Source organism: Lepisosteus platostomus, assembly GCF_059453375.1.
Source record: "Lepisosteus platostomus isolate fLepPlt1 chromosome 5 unlocalized genomic scaffold, fLepPlt1.hap1 SUPER_5_unloc_3, whole genome shotgun sequence".
Lineage (NCBI taxonomy): Eukaryota > Metazoa > Chordata > Actinopteri > Semionotiformes > Lepisosteidae > Lepisosteus > Lepisosteus platostomus.
The window spans coordinates 504,437-523,179 of NW_028291473.1; the positions used below are offsets into that span (position 1 = coordinate 504,437).

General features: G+C 50.7%; 7 non-coding genes across 7 annotated transcripts; all 7 read right to left on the reverse strand.

The window, feature by feature from the left end:
* Positions 1 to 1,416: 1,416 nt before the first annotated feature.
* Positions 1,417 to 1,488, reverse strand: trnap-agg (transfer RNA proline (anticodon AGG)). Its single transcript has one exon. It is a non-coding gene; the product is annotated as a tRNA-Pro (tRNA).
* A 2,117-nt stretch (positions 1,489 to 3,605) lies between these two features.
* trnap-agg (transfer RNA proline (anticodon AGG)) lies at positions 3,606 to 3,677 on the reverse strand. Its single transcript has one exon. It is a non-coding gene; the product is annotated as a tRNA-Pro (tRNA).
* Positions 3,678 to 5,794: 2,117 nt separating this feature from the next.
* trnap-ugg (transfer RNA proline (anticodon UGG)) lies at positions 5,795 to 5,866 on the reverse strand. Its single transcript has one exon. It is a non-coding gene; the product is annotated as a tRNA-Pro (tRNA).
* A 4,302-nt stretch (positions 5,867 to 10,168) lies between these two features.
* Positions 10,169 to 10,240, reverse strand: trnap-agg (transfer RNA proline (anticodon AGG)). Its single transcript has one exon. It is a non-coding gene; the product is annotated as a tRNA-Pro (tRNA).
* Positions 10,241 to 12,357: 2,117 nt separating this feature from the next.
* trnap-agg (transfer RNA proline (anticodon AGG)) lies at positions 12,358 to 12,429 on the reverse strand. The gene has a single exon. It is a non-coding gene; the product is annotated as a tRNA-Pro (tRNA).
* A 2,117-nt stretch (positions 12,430 to 14,546) lies between these two features.
* Positions 14,547 to 14,618, reverse strand: trnap-agg (transfer RNA proline (anticodon AGG)). The gene has a single exon. It is a non-coding gene; the product is annotated as a tRNA-Pro (tRNA).
* A 2,117-nt stretch (positions 14,619 to 16,735) lies between these two features.
* On the reverse strand, positions 16,736 to 16,807 carry trnap-agg (transfer RNA proline (anticodon AGG)). Its single transcript has one exon. It is a non-coding gene; the product is annotated as a tRNA-Pro (tRNA).
* Positions 16,808 to 18,743: the final 1,936 nt, after the last annotated feature.

The following is an 18,743-nucleotide window of genomic DNA, read 5'->3' on the forward strand; positions in this document are numbered from 1 at the left end:
TAATTGGTAGTGCGTCAGTCTCGTCATCTGAAGGGCCTGAGTTTGATCCTCACACGGGGCAGGGCTGCTTCCTCTCTTGCTCTTTTCAAACACTTGCGGCAACTGTTCGCTCATAACCACGTCTGGAATGCGTGACCTTTACACGGGCGAGAAGCAACGCCGCATCCCTTTTCTAAAGAACATTCACATTCAGAAATAAGTCAAGAAATTTGCCATTACTTTCGCTCGCACTGCTGTCAGCCTGCCCATGTTGCCAAAGAAAGATTCACTCGGCGTCAACATGACAGAACAGCGATCACTTGAAAACAATGTTCCACACTCCGTAAGCAAGAACTTCAGTGTTTGCAGTCACCCGATATGCCGATAGTCAAAGGAGCGCAAAACACGAAGCGTCAAAAGACAAGATGAGTTGATGGAAAGAGCGTTGAATTGATGAGCACAAAAGTTCAGCTCGTACAATAGGCAACGAAGGTCTCAGCGTCGTCATCGCACTTGAAAGGACTGCCTTGCAGACCAAGGGCAGTGGGCGGTGCCCGGTAAGAGGGGCAGAGGCGGTAAGACATGATGCCGAGACGCATGAAGCGAGGGGGATTAGCTCAAATGGTAGAGCGCTCGCTTAGCATGCAAGAGGTAGCGGGATCGATGCCCGCATCCTCCAGGTCTGAGTTTGGATCTCCGGAAGCCCGGTGCTCTTGTTTAGCTTCTGCGACTTCTGACAGGTGCTCCTCCGTTGCGGAGAGAATGTCCTTCAGTTGTCAAGCGTTGAAGGGCCACACCTCCTTCCCAACCTCAGTCTGCACTGAGTGCGTCTCCGGCATTTTCTCGTCCAATTTGTCAGCTTAGCAAGTGAAAAGTATATCCGAGTGAAAACAGTGCTGATAATACTCTCACGAATTGTTAGAAGACGTGCTTTTGATCATCGATTGCTTAACAATCACATTCGTTCGACTTGAGCCATCAAGCTCGTAGTTTTCCTTCAAATCTTGAAAGCTCTCAGTGAGAACATCATAGGCTGCAGGACGCCCCGTAACTTGATTACTTCAACAGAAAGAAGAGCAGACAGCTCGACAAATATGTGAGGCGCAGAGAGCGCAAGGCGAGCCGCACACGTTTCGGTGGCTGAGAGAGGGCAGTTTTTGCTTCTGCATTTCCCAAGTAAGGACGCATGACAACAAGCGATCGCGGTGCTCATCTACGACACAGTGGTGATGAGTTTTCAGTACGTGTTCTTTTGAACGAGCAATGAGGTTGCCGCCTTGGACAGCTGACTGCACGCTCTCATTGTGCCACGTGATGAGAATTCACCAGGCTCGTTCAGTCATTAGTCACATTCCATCGTTTGCCATAAGCAGACGCTGCGAAGTGATGTGGATATCAGTTCCCAGTCTTGTGGAAGAGGAGGAAAAGAGCACACGAGGGCTCGTCCGGGAGTTGAACCCGGGACCTCTCGCACCCTAAGCGAGAATCATACCACTAGACCAACGAGCCACAGCAGCACTTTCCATTTCAATCTGTCAGCGAGCTTGAGGATGGGGAGAGGCGCCATTCGCTCGTCCAGTCAGACCTTCATCAATAAGTCAAGAAAGCTGCAATTACACGACTGCCTTGCAGACGAAGGGCAGTGAACTGTGCCCGGTAAGAGGGGAACAAGCGGCACTAGGTGACCCCGAGGCATAAGTCCCAGCGAGGGGGGTTGGCTTGTATGGTACAGCGCTTGCTTTGCATGTGGGAGATAGCAGGATCAATTCCCGCATCCTCCAGGTGTGTGCTTAGAGCTTGATGTGCCGAAAGGCGTCCTTTAGCCTGTGGTCCCGCCTTACATGGAGAGCATCGTGCAGCTGTCAAGCGTTTCGCAGCCACGCCCCCTTTTCATCTTCTCTCTGGCTTAAGCGTCACTCCGCCCCTCTCTCTTGACATTTCATGTCAGCATGTCAGAAGTCCGAGTGACATTTTTAATGGCTGAGTGAGGGCACGATGCTGAAGCAGAGAGGCCACCTCAGCCACAGAGACTTGTGCTAGGTGAGATCTGAAAGACGGACTCGCAACAGAAACAGACCAAAAATGTATCGGTGAGATCAAAAGGCAAATGCAACATTCAGCAGAGGGCGTCTAAAGATTAGGGAACGGGCGACTGAAATCCATGTGAGGCAAACTTTCCGGTGTGTGTACTGCAGCTGGGCTTGTTGGCGTAATTGGTAGTGCGTCAGTCTCGTCATCTGAAGGGCCTGAGTTTGATCCTCACACGGGGCAGGGCTGCTTCCTCTCTTGCTCTTTTCAAACACTTGCGGCAACTGTTCGCTCATAACCACGTCTGGAATGCGTGACCTTTACACGGGCGAGAAGCAACGCCGCATCCCTTTTCTAAAGAACATTCACATTCAGAAATAAGTCAAGAAATTTGCCATTACTTTCGCTCGCACTGCTGTCAGCCTGCCCATGTTGCCAAAGAAAGATTCACTCGGCGTCAACATGACAGAACAGCGATCACTTGAAAACAATGTTCCACACTCCGTAAGCAAGAACTTCAGTGTTTGCAGTCACCCGATATGCCGATAGTCAAAGGAGCGCAAAACACGAAGCGTCAAAAGACAAGATGAGTTGATGGAAAGAGCGTTGAATTGATGAGCACAAAAGTTCAGCTCGTACAATAGGCAACGAAGGTCTCAGCGTCGTCATCGCACTTGAAAGGACTGCCTTGCAGACCAAGGGCAGTGGGCGGTGCCCGGTAAGAGGGGCAGAGGCGGTAAGACATGATGCCGAGACGCATGAAGCGAGGGGGATTAGCTCAAATGGTAGAGCGCTCGGTTAGCATGCAAGAGGTAGCGGGATCGATGCCCGCATCCTCCAGGTCTGAGTTTGGATCTCCGGAAGCCCGGTGCTCTTGTTTAGCTTCTGCGACTTCTGACAGGTGCTCCTCCGTTGCGGAGAGAATGTCCTTCAGTTGTCAAGCGTTGAAGGGCCACACCTCCTTCCCAACCTCAGTCTGCACTGAGTGCGTCTCCGGCATTTTCTCGTCCAATTTGTCAGCTTAGCAAGTGAAAAGTATATCCGAGTGAAAACAGTGCTGATAATACTCTCACGAATTGTTAGAAGACGTGCTTTTGATCATCGATTGCTTAACAATCACATTCGTTCGACTTGAGCCATCAAGCTCGTAGTTTTCCTTCAAATCTTGAAAGCTCTCAGTGAGAACATCATAGGCTGCAGGACGCCCCGTAACTTGATTACTTCAACAGAAAGAAGAGCAGACAGCTCGACAAATATGTGAGGCGCAGAGAGCGCAAGGCGAGCCGCACACGTTTCGGTGGCTGAGAGAGGGCAGTTTTTGCTTCTGCATTTCCCAAGTAAGGACGCATGACAACAAGCGATCGCGGTGCTCATCTACGACACAGTGGTGATGAGTTTTCAGTACGTGTTCTTTTGAACGAGCAATGAGGTTGCCGCCTTGGACAGCTGACTGCACGCTCTCATTGTGCCACGTGATGAGAATTCACCAGGCTCGTTCAGTCATTAGTCACATTCCATCGTTTGCCATAAGCAGACGCTGCGAAGTGATGTGGATATCAGTTCCCAGTCTTGTGGAAGAGGAGGAAAAGAGCACACGAGGGCTCGTCCGGGAGTTGAACCCGGGACCTCTCGCACCCTAAGCGAGAATCATACCACTAGACCAACGAGCCACAGCAGCACTTTCCATTTCAATCTGTCAGCGAGCTTGAGGATGGGGAGAGGCGCCATTCGCTCGTCCAGTCAGACCTTCATCAATAAGTCAAGAAAGCTGCAATTACACGACTGCCTTGCAGACGAAGGGCAGTGAACTGTGCCCGGTAAGAGGGGAACAAGCGGCACTAGGTGACGCCGAGGCATAAGTCCCAGCGAGGGGGGTTGGCTTGTATGGTACAGCGCTTGCTTTGCATGTGGGAGATAGCAGGATCAATTCCCGCATCCTCCAGGTGTGTGCTTAGAGCTTGATGTGCCGAAAGGCGTCCTTTAGCCTGTGGTCCCGCCTTACATGGAGAGCATCGTGCAGCTGTCAAGCGTTTCGCAGCCACGCCCCCTTTTCATCTTCTCTCTGGCTTAAGCGTCACTCCGCCCCTCTCTCTTGACATTTCATGTCAGCATGTCAGAAGTCCGAGTGACATTTTTAATGGCTGAGTGAGGGCACGATGCTGAAGCAGAGAGGCCACCTCAGCCACAGAGACTTGTGCTAGGTGAGATCTGAAAGACGGACTCGCAACAGAAACAGACCAAAAATGTATCGGTGAGATCAAAAGGCAAATGCAACATTCAGCAGAGGGCGTCTAAAGATTAGGGAACGGGCGACTGAAATCCATGTGAGGCAAACTTTCCGGTGTGTGTACTGCAGCTGGGCTTGTTGGCGTAATTGGTAGTGCGTCAGTCTCGTCATCTGAAGGGCCTGAGTTTGATCCTCACACGGGGCAGGGCTGCTTCCTCTCTTGCTCTTTTCAAACACTTGCGGCAACTGTTCGCTCATAACCACGTCTGGAATGCGTGACCTTTACACGGGCGAGAAGCAACGCCGCATCCCTTTTCTAAAGAACATTCACATTCAGAAATAAGTCAAGAAATTTGCCATTACTTTCGCTCGCACTGCTGTCAGCCTGCCCATGTTGCCAAAGAAAGATTCACTCGGCGTCAACATGACAGAACAGCGATCACTTGAAAACAATGTTCCACACTCCGTAAGCAAGAACTTCAGTGTTTGCAGTCACCCGATATGCCGATAGTCAAAGGAGCGCAAAACACGAAGCGTCAAAAGACAAGATGAGTTGATGGAAAGAGCGTTGAATTGATGAGCACAAAAGTTCAGCTCGTACAATAGGCAACGAAGGTCTCAGCGTCGTCATCGCACTTGAAAGGACTGCCTTCCAGACCAAGGGCAGTGGGCGGTGCCCGGTAAGAGGGGCAGAGGCGGTAAGACATGATGCCGAGACGCATGAAGCGAGGGGGATTAGCTCAAATGGTAGAGCGCTCGCTTAGCATGCAAGAGGTAGCGGGATCGATGCCCGCATCCTCCAGGTCTGAGTTTGGATCTCCGGAAGCCTGGTGCTCTTGTTTAGCTTCTGCGACTTCTGACAGGTGCTCCTCCGTTGCGGAGAGAATGTCCTTCAGTTGTCAAGCGTTGAAGGGCCACACCTCCTTCCCAACCTCAGTCTGCACTGAGTGCGTCTCCGGCATTTTCTCGTCCAATTTGTCAGCTTAGCAAGTGAAAAGTATATCCGAGTGAAAACAGTGCTGATAATACTCTCACGAATTGTTAGAAGACGTGCTTTTGATCATCGATTGCTTAACAATCACATTCGTTCGACTTGAGCCATCAAGCTCGTAGTTTTCCTTCAAATCTTGAAAGCTCTCAGTGAGAACATCATAGGCTGCAGGACGCCCCGTAACTTGATTACTTCAACAGAAAGAAGAGCAGACAGCTCGACAAATATGTGAGGCGCAGAGAGCGCAAGGCGAGCTGCACACGTTTCGGTGGCTGAGAGAGGGCAGTTTTTGCTTCTGCATTTCCCAAGTAAGGACGCATGACAACAAGCGATCGCGGTGCTCATCTACGACACAGTGGTGATGAGTTTTCAGTACGTGTTCTTTTGAACGAGCAATGAGGTTGCCGCCTTGGACAGCTGACTGCACGCTCTCATTGTGCCACGTGATGAGAATTCACCAGGCTCGTTCAGTCATTGGTCACATTCCATCGTTTGCCATAAGCAGACGCTGCGAAGTGATGTGGATATCAGTTCCCAGTCTTGTGGAAGAGGAGGAAAAGAGCACACGAGGGCTCGTCCGGGAGTTGAACCCGGGACTTCTCGCATCCAAAGCGAGAATCATACCACTAGACCAACGAGCCACAGCAGCACTTTCCATTTCAATCTGTCAGCGAGCTTGAGGATGGGGAGAGGCGCCATTCGCTCGTCCAGTCAGACCTTCATCAATAAGTCAAGAAAGCTGCAATTACATGACTGCCTTGCAGACGAAGGGCAGTGAACTGTGCCCGGTAAGAGGGGAACAAGCGGCACTAGGTGACGCCGAGGCATAAGTCCCAGCGAGGGGGGTTGGCTTGTATGGTACAGCGCTTGCTTTGCATGTGGGAGATAGCAGGATCAATTCCCGCATCCTCCAGGTCTGTGCTTAGAGCTTGATGTGCCGAAAGGTGTCCTTTAGCCTGTGGTCTCGCCTTACATGGAGAGCATCGTGCAGCTGTCCAGCGTTTCGCAGCCACGCCCCCTTTTCATCTTCTCTCTGGCTTAAGCGTCACTCCGCCCCTCTCTCTTGACATTTCATGTCAGCATGTCAGAAGTCCGAGTGACATTTTTAATGGCTGAGTGAGGGCACGATGCTGAAGCAGAGAGGCCACTTCAGCCACAGAGACTTGTGCTAGGTGAGATCTGAAAGACGGACTCGCAACAGAAACAGACCAAAAATGTATCGGTGAGATCAAAAGGCAAATGCAACATTCAGCAGAGGGCGTCTAAAGATTAGGGAACGGGCGACTGAAATCCATGTGAGGCAAACTTTCCGGTGTGTGTACTGCAGCTGGGCTTGTTGGCGTAATTGGTAGTGCGTCAGTCTCGTCATCTGAAGGGCCTGAGTTTGATCCTCACACGGGGCAGGGCTGCTTCCTCTCTTGCTCTTTTCAAACACTTGCGGCAACTGTTCGCTCATAACCACGTCTGGAATGCGTGACCTTTACACGGGCGAGAAGCAACGCCGCATCCCTTTTCTAAAGAACATTCACATTCAGAAATAAGTCAAGAAATTTGCCATTACTTTCGCTCGCACTGCTGTCAGCCTGCCCATGTTGCCAAAGAAAGATTCACTCGGCGTCAACATGACAGAACAGCGATCACTTGAAAACAATGTTCCACACTCCGTAAGCAAGAACTTCAGTGTTTGCAGTCACCCGATATGCCGATAGTCAAAGGAGCGCAAAACACGAAGCGTCAAAAGACAAGATGAGTTGATGGAAAGAGCGTTGAATTGATGAGCACAAAAGTTCAGCTCGTACAATAGGCAACGAAGGTCTCAGCGTCGTCATCGCACTTGAAAGGACTGCCTTGCAGACCAAGGGCAGTGGGCGGTGCCCGGTAAGAGGGGCAGAGGCGGTAAGACATGATGCCGAGACGCATGAAGCGAGGGGGATTAGCTCAAATGGTAGAGCGCTCGCTTAGCATGCAAGAGGTAGCGGGATCGATGCCCGCATCCTCCAGGTCTGAGTTTGGATCTCCGGAAGCCCGGTGCTCTTGTTTAGCTTCTGCGACTTCTGACAGGTGCTCCTCCGTTGCGGAGAGAATGTCCTTCAGTTGTCAAGCGTTGAAGGGCCACACCTCCTTCCCAACCTCAGTCTGCACTGAGTGCGTCTCCGGCATTTTCTCGTCCAATTTGTCAGCTTAGCAAGTGAAAAGTATATCCGAGTGAAAACAGTGCTGATAATACTCTCACGAATTGTTAGAAGACGTGCTTTTGATCATCGATTGCTTAACAATCACATTCGTTCGACTTGAGCCATCAAGCTCGTAGTTTTCCTTCAAATCTTGAAAGCTCTCAGTGAGAACATCATAGGCTGCAGGACGCCCCGTAACTTGATTACTTCAACAGAAAGAAGAGCAGACAGCTCGACAAATATGTGAGGCGCAGAGAGCGCAAGGCGAGCTGCACACGTTTCGGTGGCTGAGAGAGGGCAGTTTTTGCTTCTGCATTTCCCAAGTAAGGACGCATGACAACAAGCGATCGCGGTGCTCATCTACGACACAGTGGTGATGAGTTTTCAGTACGTGTTCTTTTGAACGAGCAATGAGGTTGCCGCCTTGGACAGCTGACTGCACGCTCTCATTGTGCCACGTGATGAGAATTCACCAGGCTCGTTCAGTCATTAGTCACATTCCATCGTTTGCCATAAGCAGACGCTGCGAAGTGATGTGGATATCAGTTCCCAGTCTTGTGGAAGAGGAGGAAAAGAGCACACGAGGGCTCATCAGTTGAACCCGGGACCTCTCGCACCCTAAGCGAGAATCATACCACTAGACCAACGAGCCACAGCAGCACTTTCCATTTCAATCTGTCAGCGAGCTTGAGGATGGGGAGAGGCGCCATTCGCTCGTCCAGTCAGACCTTCATCAATAAGTCAAGAAAGCTGCAATTACATGACTGCCTTGCAGACGAAGGGCAGTGAACTGTGCCCGGTAAGAGGGGAACAAGCGGCACTAGGTGACGCCGAGGCATAAGTCCCAGCGAGGGGGGTTGGCTTGTATGGTACAGCGCTTGCTTTGCATGTGGGAGATAGCAGGATCAATTCCCGCATCCTCCAGGTGTGTGCTTAGAGCTTGATGTGCCGAAAGGTGTCCTTTAGCCTGTGGTCTCGCCTTACATGGAGAGCATCGTGCAGCTGTCCAGCGTTTCGCAGCCACGCCCCCTTTTCATCTTCTCTCTGGCTTAAGCGTCACTCCGCCCCTCTCTCTTGACATTTCATGTCAGCATGTCAGAAGTCCGAGTGACATTTTTAATGGCTGAGTGAGGGCACGATGCTGAAGCAGAGAGGCCACTTCAGCCACAGAGACTTGTGCTAGGTGAGATCTGAAAGACGGACTCGCAACAGAAACAGACCAAAAATGTATCGGTGAGATCAAAAGGCAAATGCAACATTCAGCAGAGGGCGTCTAAAGATTAGGGAACGGGCGACTGAAATCCATGTGAGGCAAACTTTCCGGTGTGTGTACTGCAGCTGGGCTTGTTGGCGTAATTGGTAGTGCGTCAGTCTCGTCATCTGAAGGGCCTGAGTTTGATCCTCACACGGGGCAGGGCTGCTTCCTCTCTTGCTCTTTTCAAACACTTGCGGCAACTGTTCGCTCATAACCACGTCTGGAATGCGTGACCTTTACACGGGCGAGAAGCAACGCCGCATCCCTTTTCTAAAGAACATTCACATTCAGAAATAAGTCAAGAAATTTGCCATTACTTTCGCTCGCACTGCTGTCAGCCTGCCCATGTTGCCAAAGAAAGATTCACTCGGCGTCAACATGACAGAACAGCGATCACTTGAAAACAATGTTCCACACTCCGTAAGCAAGAACTTCAGTGTTTGCAGTCACCCGATATGCCGATAGTCAAAGGAGCGCAAAACACGAAGCGTCAAAAGACAAGATGAGTTGATGGAAAGAGCGTTGAATTGATGAGCACAAAAGTTCAGCTCGTACAATAGGCAACGAAGGTCTCAGCGTCGTCATCGCACTTGAAAGGACTGCCTTGCAGACCAAGGGCACTGGGCGGTGCCCGGTAAGAGGGGCAGAGGCGGTAAGACATGATGCCGAGACGCATGAAGCGAGGGGGATTAGCTCAAATGGTAGAGCGCTCGCTTAGCATGCAAGAGGTAGCGGGATCGATGCCCGCATCCTCCAGGTCTGAGTTTGGATCTCCGGAAGCCCGGTGCTCTTGTTTAGCTTCTGCGACTTCTGACAGGTGCTCCTCCGTTGCGGAGAGAATGTCCTTCAGTTGTCAAGCGTTGAAGGGCCACACCTCCTTCCCAACCTCAGTCTGCACTGAGTGCGTCTCCGGCATTTTCTCGTCCAATTTGTCAGCTTAGCAAGTGAAAAGTATATCCGAGTGAAAACAGTGCTGATAATACTCTCACGAATTGTTAGAAGACGTGCTTTTGATCATCGATTGCTTAACAATCACATTCGTTCGACTTGAGCCATCAAGCTCGTAGTTTTCCTTCAAATCTTGAAAGCTCTCAGTGAGAACATCATAGGCTGCAGGACGCCCCGTAACTTGATTACTTCAACAGAAAGAAGAGCAGACAGCTCGACAAATATGTGAGGCGCAGAGAGCGCAAGGCGAGCCGCACACGTTTCGGTGGCTGAGAGAGGGCAGTTTTTGCTTCTGCATTTCCCAAGTAAGGACGCATGACAACAAGCGATCGCAGTGCTCATCTACGACACAGTGGTGATGAGTTTTCAGTACGTGTTCTTTTGAACGAGCAATGAGGTTGCCGCCTTGGACAGCTGACTGCACGCTCTCATTGTGCCACGTGATGAGAATTCACCAGGCTCGTTCAGTCATTAGTCACATTCCATCGTTTGCCATAAGCAGACGCTGCGAAGTGATGTGGATATCAGTTCCCAGTCTTGTGGAAGAGGAGGAAAAGAGCACACGAGGGCTCGTCCGGGAGTTGAACCCGGGACCTCTCGCACCCTAAGCGAGAATCATACCACTAGACCAACGAGCCACAGCAGCACTTTCCATTTCAATCTGTCAGCGAGCTTGAGGATGGGGAGAGGCGCCATTCGCTCGTCCAGTCAGACCTTCATCAATAAGTCAAGAAAGCTGCAATTACACGACTGCCTTGCAGACGAAGGGCAGTGAACTGTGCCCGGTAAGAGGGGAACAAGCGGCACTAGGTGACGCCGAGGCATAAGTCCCAGCGAGGGGGGTTGGCTTGTATGGTACAGCGCTTGCTTTGCATGTGGGAGATAGCAGGATCAATTCCCGCATCCTCCAGGTGTGTGCTTAGAGCTTGATGTGCCGAAAGGCGTCCTTTAGCCTGTGGTCCCGCCTTACATGGAGAGCATCGTGCAGCTGTCAAGCGTTTCGCAGCCACGCCCCCTTTTCATCTTCTCTCTGGCTTAAGCGTCACTCCGCCCCTCTCTCTTGACATTTCATGTCAGCATGTCAGAAGTCCGAGTGACATTTTTAATGGCTGAGTGAGGGCACGATGCTGAAGCAGAGAGGCCACCTCAGCCACAGAGACTTGTGCTAGGTGAGATCTGAAAGACGGACTCGCAACAGAAACAGACCAAAAATGTATCGGTGAGATCAAAAGGCAAATGCAACATTCAGCAGAGGGCGTCTAAAGATTAGGGAACGGGCGACTGAAATCCATGTGAGGCAAACTTTCCGGTGTGTGTACTGCAGCTGGGCTTGTTGGCGTAATTGGTAGTGCGTCAGTCTCGTCATCTGAAGGGCCTGAGTTTGATCCTCACACGGGGCAGGGCTGCTTCCTCTCTTGCTCTTTTCAAACACTTGCGGCAACTGTTCGCTCATAACCACGTCTGGAATGCGTGACCTTTACACGGGCGAGAAGCAACGCCGCATCCCTTTTCTAAAGAACATTCACATTCAGAAATAAGTCAAGAAATTTGCCATTACTTTCGCTCGCACTGCTGTCAGCCTGCCCATGTTGCCAAAGAAAGATTCACTCGGCGTCAACATGACAGAACAGCGATCACTTGAAAACAATGTTCCACACTCCGTAAGCAAGAACTTCAGTGTTTGCAGTCACCCGATATGCCGATAGTCAAAGGAGCGCAAAACACGAAGCGTCAAAAGACAAGATGAGTTGATGGAAAGAGCGTTGATTTGATGAGCACAAAAGTTCAGCTCGTACAATAGGCAACGAAGGTCTCAGCGTCGTCATCGCACTTGAAAGGACTGCCTTGCAGACCAAGGGCAGTGGGCGGTGCCCGGTAAGAGGGGCAGAGGCGGTAAGACATGATGCCGAGACGCATGAAGCGAGGGGGATTAGCTCAAATGGTAGAGCGCTCGCTTAGCATGCAAGAGGTAGCGGGATCGATGCCCGCATCCTCCAGGTCTGAGTTTGGATCTCCGGAAGCCCGGTGCTCTTGTTTAGCTTCTGCGACTTCTGACAGGTGCTCCTCCGTTGCGGAGAGAATGTCCTTCAGTTGTCAAGCGTTGAAGGGCCACACCTCCTTCCCAACCTCAGTCTGCACTGAGTGCGTCTCCGGCATTTTCTCGTCCAATTTGTCAGCTTAGCAAGTGAAAAGTATATCCGAGTGAAAACAGTGCTGATAATACTCTCACGAATTGTTAGAAGACGTGCTTTTGATCATCGATTGCTTAACAATCACATTCGTTCGACTTGAGCCATCAAGCTCGTAGTTTTCCTTCAAATCTTGAAAGCTCTCAGTGAGAACATCATAGGCTGCAGGACGCCCCGTAACTTGATTACTTCAACAGAAAGAAGAGCAGACAGCTCGACAAATATGTGAGGCGCAGAGAGCGCAAGGCGAGCCGCACACGTTTCGGTGGCTGAGAGAGGGCAGTTTTTGCTTCTGCATTTCCCAAGTAAGGACGCATGACAACAAGCGATCGCGGTGCTCATCTACGACACAGTGGTGATGAGTTTTCAGTACGTGTTCTTTTGAACGAGCAATGAGGTTGCCGCCTTGGACAGCTGACTGCACGCTCTCATTGTGCCACGTGATGAGAATTCACCAGGCTCGTTCAGTCATTAGTCACATTCCATCGTTTGCCATAAGCAGACGCTGCGAAGTGATGTGGATATCAGTTCCCAGTCTTGTGGAAGAGGAGGAAAAGAGCACACGAGGGCTCGTCCGGGAGTTGAACCCGGGACCTCTCGCACCCTAAGCGAGAATCATACCACTAGACCAACGAGCCACAGCAGCACTTTCCATTTCAATCTGTCAGCGAGCTTGAGGATGGGGAGAGGCGCCATTCGCTCGTCCAGTCAGACCTTCATCAATAAGTCAAGAAAGCTGCAATTACACGACTGCCTTGCAGACGAAGGGCAGTGAACTGTGCCCGGTAAGAGGGGAACAAGCGGCACTAGGTGACGCCGAGGCATAAGTCCCAGCGAGGGGGGTTGGCTTGTATGGTACAGCGCTTGCTTTGCATGTGGGAGATAGCAGGATCAATTCCCGCATCCTCCAGGTGTGTGCTTAGAGCTTGATGTGCCGAAAGGCGTCCTTTAGCCTGTGGTCCCGCCTTACATGGAGAGCATCGTGCAGCTGTCAAGCGTTTCGCAGCCACGCCCCCTTTTCATCTTCTCTCTGGCTTAAGCGTCACTCCGCCCCTCTCTCTTGACATTTCATGTCAGCATGTCAGAAGTCCGAGTGACATTTTTAATGGCTGAGTGAGGGCACGATGCTGAAGCAGAGAGGCCACCTCAGCCACAGAGACTTGTGCTAGGTGAGATCTGAAAGACGGACTCGCAACAGAAACAGACCAAAAATGTATCGGTGAGATCAAAAGGCAAATGCAACATTCAGCAGAGGGCGTCTAAAGATTAGGGAACGGGCGACTGAAATCCATGTGAGGCAAACTTTCCGGTGTGTGTACTGCAGCTGGGCTTGTTGGCGTAATTGGTAGTGCGTCAGTCTCGTCATCTGAAGGGCCTGAGTTTGATCCTCACACGGGGCAGGGCTGCTTCCTCTCTTGCTCTTTTCAAACACTTGCGGCAACTGTTCGCTCATAACCACGTCTGGAATGCGTGACCTTTACACGGGCGAGAAGCAACGCCGCATCCCTTTTCTAAAGAACATTCACATTCAGAAATAAGTCAAGAAATTTGCCATTACTTTCGCTCGCACTGCTGTCAGCCTGCCCATGTTGCCAAAGAAAGATTCACTCGGCGTCAACATGACAGAACAGCGATCACTTGAAAACAATGTTCCACACTCCGTAAGCAAGAACTTCAGTGTTTGCAGTCACCCGATATGCCGATAGTCAAAGGAGCGCAAAACACGAAGCGTCAAAAGACAAGATGAGTTGATGGAAAGAGCGTTGAATTGATGAGCACAAAAGTTCAGCTCGTACAATAGGCAACGAAGGTCTCAGCGTCGTCATCGCACTTGAAAGGACTGCCTTGCAGACCAAGGGCAGTGGGCGGTGCCCGGTAAGAGGGGCAGAGGCGGTAAGACATGATGCCGAGACGCATGAAGCGAGGGGGGTTAGCTCAAATGGTAGAGCGCTCGCTTAGCATGCAAGAGGTAGCGGGATCGATGCCCGCATCCTCCAGGTCTGAGTTTGGATCTCCGGAAGCCCGGTGCTCTTGTTTAGCTTCTGCGACTTCTGACAGGTGCTCCTCCGTTGCGGAGAGAATGTCCTTCAGTTGTCAAGCGTTGAAGGGCCACACCTCCTTCCCAACCTCAGTCTGCACTGAGTGCGTCTCCGGCATTTTCTCGTCCAATTTGTCAGCTTAGCAAGTGAAAAGTATATCCGAGTGAAAACAGTGCTGATAATACTCTCACGAATTGTTAGAAGACGTGCTTTTGATCATCGATTGCTTAACAATCACATTCGTTCGACTTGAGCCATCAAGCTCGTAGTTTTCCTTCAAATCTTGAAAGCTCTCAGTGAGAACATCATAGGCTGCAGGACGCCCCGTAACTTGATTACTTCAACAGAAAGAAGAGCAGACAGCTCGACAAATATGTGAGGCGCAGAGAGCGCAAGGCGAGCCGCACACGTTTCGGTGGCTGAGAGAGGGCAGTTTTTGCTTCTGCATTTCCCAAGTAAGGACGCATGACAACAAGCGATCGCGGTGCTCATCTACGACACAGTGGTGATGAGTTTTCAGTACGTGTTCTTTTGAACGAGCAATGAGGTTGCCGCCTTGGACAGCTGACTGCACGCTCTCATTGTGCCACGTGATGAGAATTCACCAGGCTCGTTCAGTCATTAGTCACATTCCATCGTTTGCCATAAGCAGACGCTGCGAAGTGATGTGGATATCAGTTCCCAGTCTTGTGGAAGAGGAGGAAAAGAGCACACGAGGGCTCGTCCGGGAGTTGAACCCGGGACCTCTCGCACCCTAAGCGAGAATCATACCACTAGACCAACGAGCCACAGCAGCACTTTCCATTTCAATCTGTCAGCGAGCTTGAGGATGGGGAGAGGCGCCATTCGCTCGTCCAGTCAGACCTTCATCAATAAGTCAAGAAAGCTGCAATTACACGACTGCCTTGCAGACGAAGGGCAGTGAACTGTGCCCGGTAAGAGGGGAACAAGCGGCACTAGGTGACGCCGAGGCATAAGTCCCAGCGAGGGGGGTTGGCTTGTATGGTACAGCGCTTGCTTTGCATGTGGGAGATAGCAGGATCAATTCCCGCATCCTCCAGGTGTGTGCTTAGAGCTTGATGTGCCGAAAGGCGTCCTTTAGCCTGTGGTCCCGCCTTACATGGAGAGCATCGTGCAGCTGTCAAGCGTTTCGCAGCCACGCCCCCTTTTCATCTTCTCTCTGGCTTAAGCGTCACTCCGCCCCTCTCTCTTGACATTTCATGTCAGCATGTCAGAAGTCCGAGTGACATTTTTAATGGCTGAGTGAGGGCACGATGCTGAAGCAGAGAGGCCACCTCAGCCACAGAGACTTGTGCTAGGTGAGATCTGAAAGACGGACTCGCAACAGAAACAGACCAAAAATGTATCGGTGAGATCAAAAGGCAAATGCAACATTCAGCAGAGGGCGTCTAAAGATTAGGGAACGGGCGACTGAAATCCATGTGAGGCAAACTTTCCGGTGTGTGTACTGCAGCTGGGCTTGTTGGCGTAATTGGTAGTGCGTCAGTCTCGTCATCTGAAGGGCCTGAGTTTGATCCTCACACGGGGCAGGGCTGCTTCCTCTCTTGCTCTTTTCAAACACTTGCGGCAACTGTTCGCTCATAACCACGTCTGGAATGCGTGACCTTTACACGGGCGAGAAGCAACGCCGCATCCCTTTTCTAAAGAACATTCACATTCAGAAATAAGTCAAGAAATTTGCCATTACTTTCGCTCGCACTGCTGTCAGCCTGCCCATGTTGCCAAAGAAAGATTCACTCGGCGTCAACATGACAGAACAGCGATCACTTGAAAACAATGTTCCACACTCCGTAAGCAAGAACTTCAGTGTTTGCAGTCACCCGATATGCCGATAGTCAAAGGAGCGCAAAACACGAAGCGTCAAAAGACAAGATGAGTTGATGGAAAGAGCGTTGAATTGATGAGCACAAAAGTTCAGCTCGTACAATAGGCAACGAAGGTCTCAGCGTCGTCATCGCACTTGAAAGGACTGCCTTGCAGACCAAGGGCAGTGGGCGGTGCCCGGTAAGAGGGGCAGAGGCGGTAAGACATGATGCCGAGACGCATGAAGCGAGGGGGATTAGCTCAAATGGTAGAGCGCTCGCTTAGCATGCAAGAGGTAGCGGGATCGATGCCCGCATCCTCCAGGTCTGAGTTTGGATCTCCGGAAGCCCGGTGCTCTTGTTTAGCTTCTGCGACTTCTGACAGGTGCTCCTCCGTTGCGGAGAGAATGTCCTTCAGTTGTCAAGCGTTGAAGGGCCACACCTCCTTCCCAACCTCAGTCTGCACTGAGTGCGTCTCCGGCATTTTCTCGTCCAATTTGTCAGCTTAGCAAGTGAAAAGTATATCCGAGTGAAAACAGTGCTGATAATACTCTCACGAATTGTTAGAAGACGTGCTTTTGATCATCGATTGCTTAACAATCACATTCGTTCGACTTGAGCCATCAAGCTCGTAGTTTTCCTTCAAATCTTGAAAGCTCTCAGTGAGAACATCATAGGCTGCAGGACGCCCCGTAACTTGATTACTTCAACAGAAAGAAGAGCAGACAGCTCGACAAATATGTGAGGCGCAGAGAGCGCAAGGCGAGCCGCACACGTTTCGGTGGCTGAGAGAGGGCAGTTTTTGCTTCTGCATTTCCCAAGTAAGGACGCATGACAACAAGCGATCGCGGTGCTCATCTACGACACAGTGGTGATGAGTTTTCAGTACGTGTTCTTTTGAACGAGCAATGAGGTTGCCGCCTTGGACAGCTGACTGCACGCTCTCATTGTGCCACGTGATGAGAATTCACCAGGCTCGTTCAGTCATTAGTCACATTCCATCGTTTGCCATAAGCAGACGCTGCGAAGTGATGTGGATATCAGTTCCCAGTCTTGTGGAAGAGGAGGAAAAGAGCACACGAGGGCTCGTCCGGGAGTTGAACCCGGGACCTCTCGCACCCTAAGCGAGAATCATACCACTAGACCAACGAGCCACAGCAGCACTTTCCATTTCAATCTGTCAGCGAGCTTGAGGATGGGGAGAGGCGCCATTCGCTCGTCCAGTCAGACCTTCATCAATAAGTCAAGAAAGCTGCAATTACACGACTGCCTTGCAGACGAAGGGCAGTGAACTGTGCCCGGTAAGAGGGGAACAAGCGGCACTAGGTGACGCCGAGGCATAAGTCCCAGCGAGGGGGGTTGGCTTGTATGGTACAGCGCTTGCTTTGCATGTGGGAGATAGCAGGATCAATTCCCGCATCCTCCAGGTGTGTGCTTAGAGCTTGATGTGCCGAAAGGCGTCCTTTAGCCTGTGGTCCCGCCTTACATGGAGAGCATCGTGCAGCTGTCAAGCGTTTCGCAGCCACGCCCCCTTTTCATCTTCTCTCTGGCTTAAGCGTCACTCCGCCCCTCTCTCTTGACATTTCATGTCAGCATGTCAGAAGTCCGAGTGACATTTTTAATGGCTGAGTGAGGGCACGATGCTGAAGCAGAGAGGCCACTTCAGCCACAGAGACTTGTGCTAGGTGAGATCTGAAAGACGGACTCGCAACAGAAACAGACCAAAAATGTATCGGTGAGATCAAAAGGCAAATGCAACATTCAGCAGAGGGCGTCTAAAGATTAGGGAACGGGCGACTGAAATCCATGTGAGGCAAACTTTCCGGTGTGTGTACTGCAGCTGGGCTTGTTGGCGTAATTGGTAGTGCGTCAGTCTCGTCATCTGAAGGGCCTGAGTTTGATCCTCACACGGGGCAGGGCTGCTTCCTCTCTTGCTCTTTTCAAACACTTGCGGCAACTGTTCGCTCATAACCACGTCTGGAATGCGTGACCTTTACACGGGCGAGAAGCAACGCCGCATCCCTTTTCTAAAGAACATTCACATTCAGAAATAAGTCAAGAAATTTGCCATTACTTTCGCTCGCACTGCTGTCAGCCTGCCCATGTTGCCAAAGAAAGATTCACTCGGCGTCAACATGACAGAACAGCGATCACTTGAAAACAATGTTCCACACTCCGTAAGCAAGAACTTCAGTGTTTGCAGTCACCCGATATGCCGATAGTCAAAGGAGCGCAAAACACGAAGCGTCAAAAGACAAGATGAGTTGATGGAAAGAGCGTTGAATTGATGAGCACAAAAGTTCAGCTCGTACAATAGGCAACGAAGGTCCCGGCGTTGTCATCGCATTTGAAAGGACTGCCTTGCAGACTAAGGGCAGTTGGAGGTTGCTGTTTTGAGACGGAGGCATTGGGATGGTGGGCCGAGATCTATTCTTCTTAAGGAATTCTTCATCGTGAAAGATCGGTCCACAGGTCATCCAAAGAACTCAGGGAATCATGTGCTACTGAATGGAGTGAAGTGCTGAAACACATGACATGCCCCCTTGATCTCACGTGCTGCAACATGCACAGCTACCGTCCACACCAGGCAGTGGGGCTTCAGCAGAATTTGCTACGCCACCTGCAATTACATATCCAGCTGCACACATATACATGGCCCTTCTTTCGTCTTCAGGATCTCAAAAAAAAGCTTAGCTTGGTTTTCCTGCCACCTGATTGACCTCATCTCCCTCAGAATGTGCCCCGCCACATTCATTGCTGAAGCAGGACGGAGGCTAACGGACATGTCAGAACAGTGAGGTTCAACGATCTCTCCAAAATATTGTGGTTGTAGTGGAAGAGATATGTTTTAAATTGTACCTTGGTATTTCAAACTCTCTCTAGAATGTTATCCATTTCTATTTTATTTTGACAGGAACTGTTAAAAGGCTAATGACACTAGATGAAAAGAGAAAAAAGAAAACACAACGTTTCAGCCGTGGAGGCTTCTTCAGGTGTGAGGGCTCCACGGCTGAAATGTTGTATTTTCTTTCTTTTCTTTTAAGCATGGAATAGACCTATTACTTGTTCCTTTGCAGCCTACACATGGTG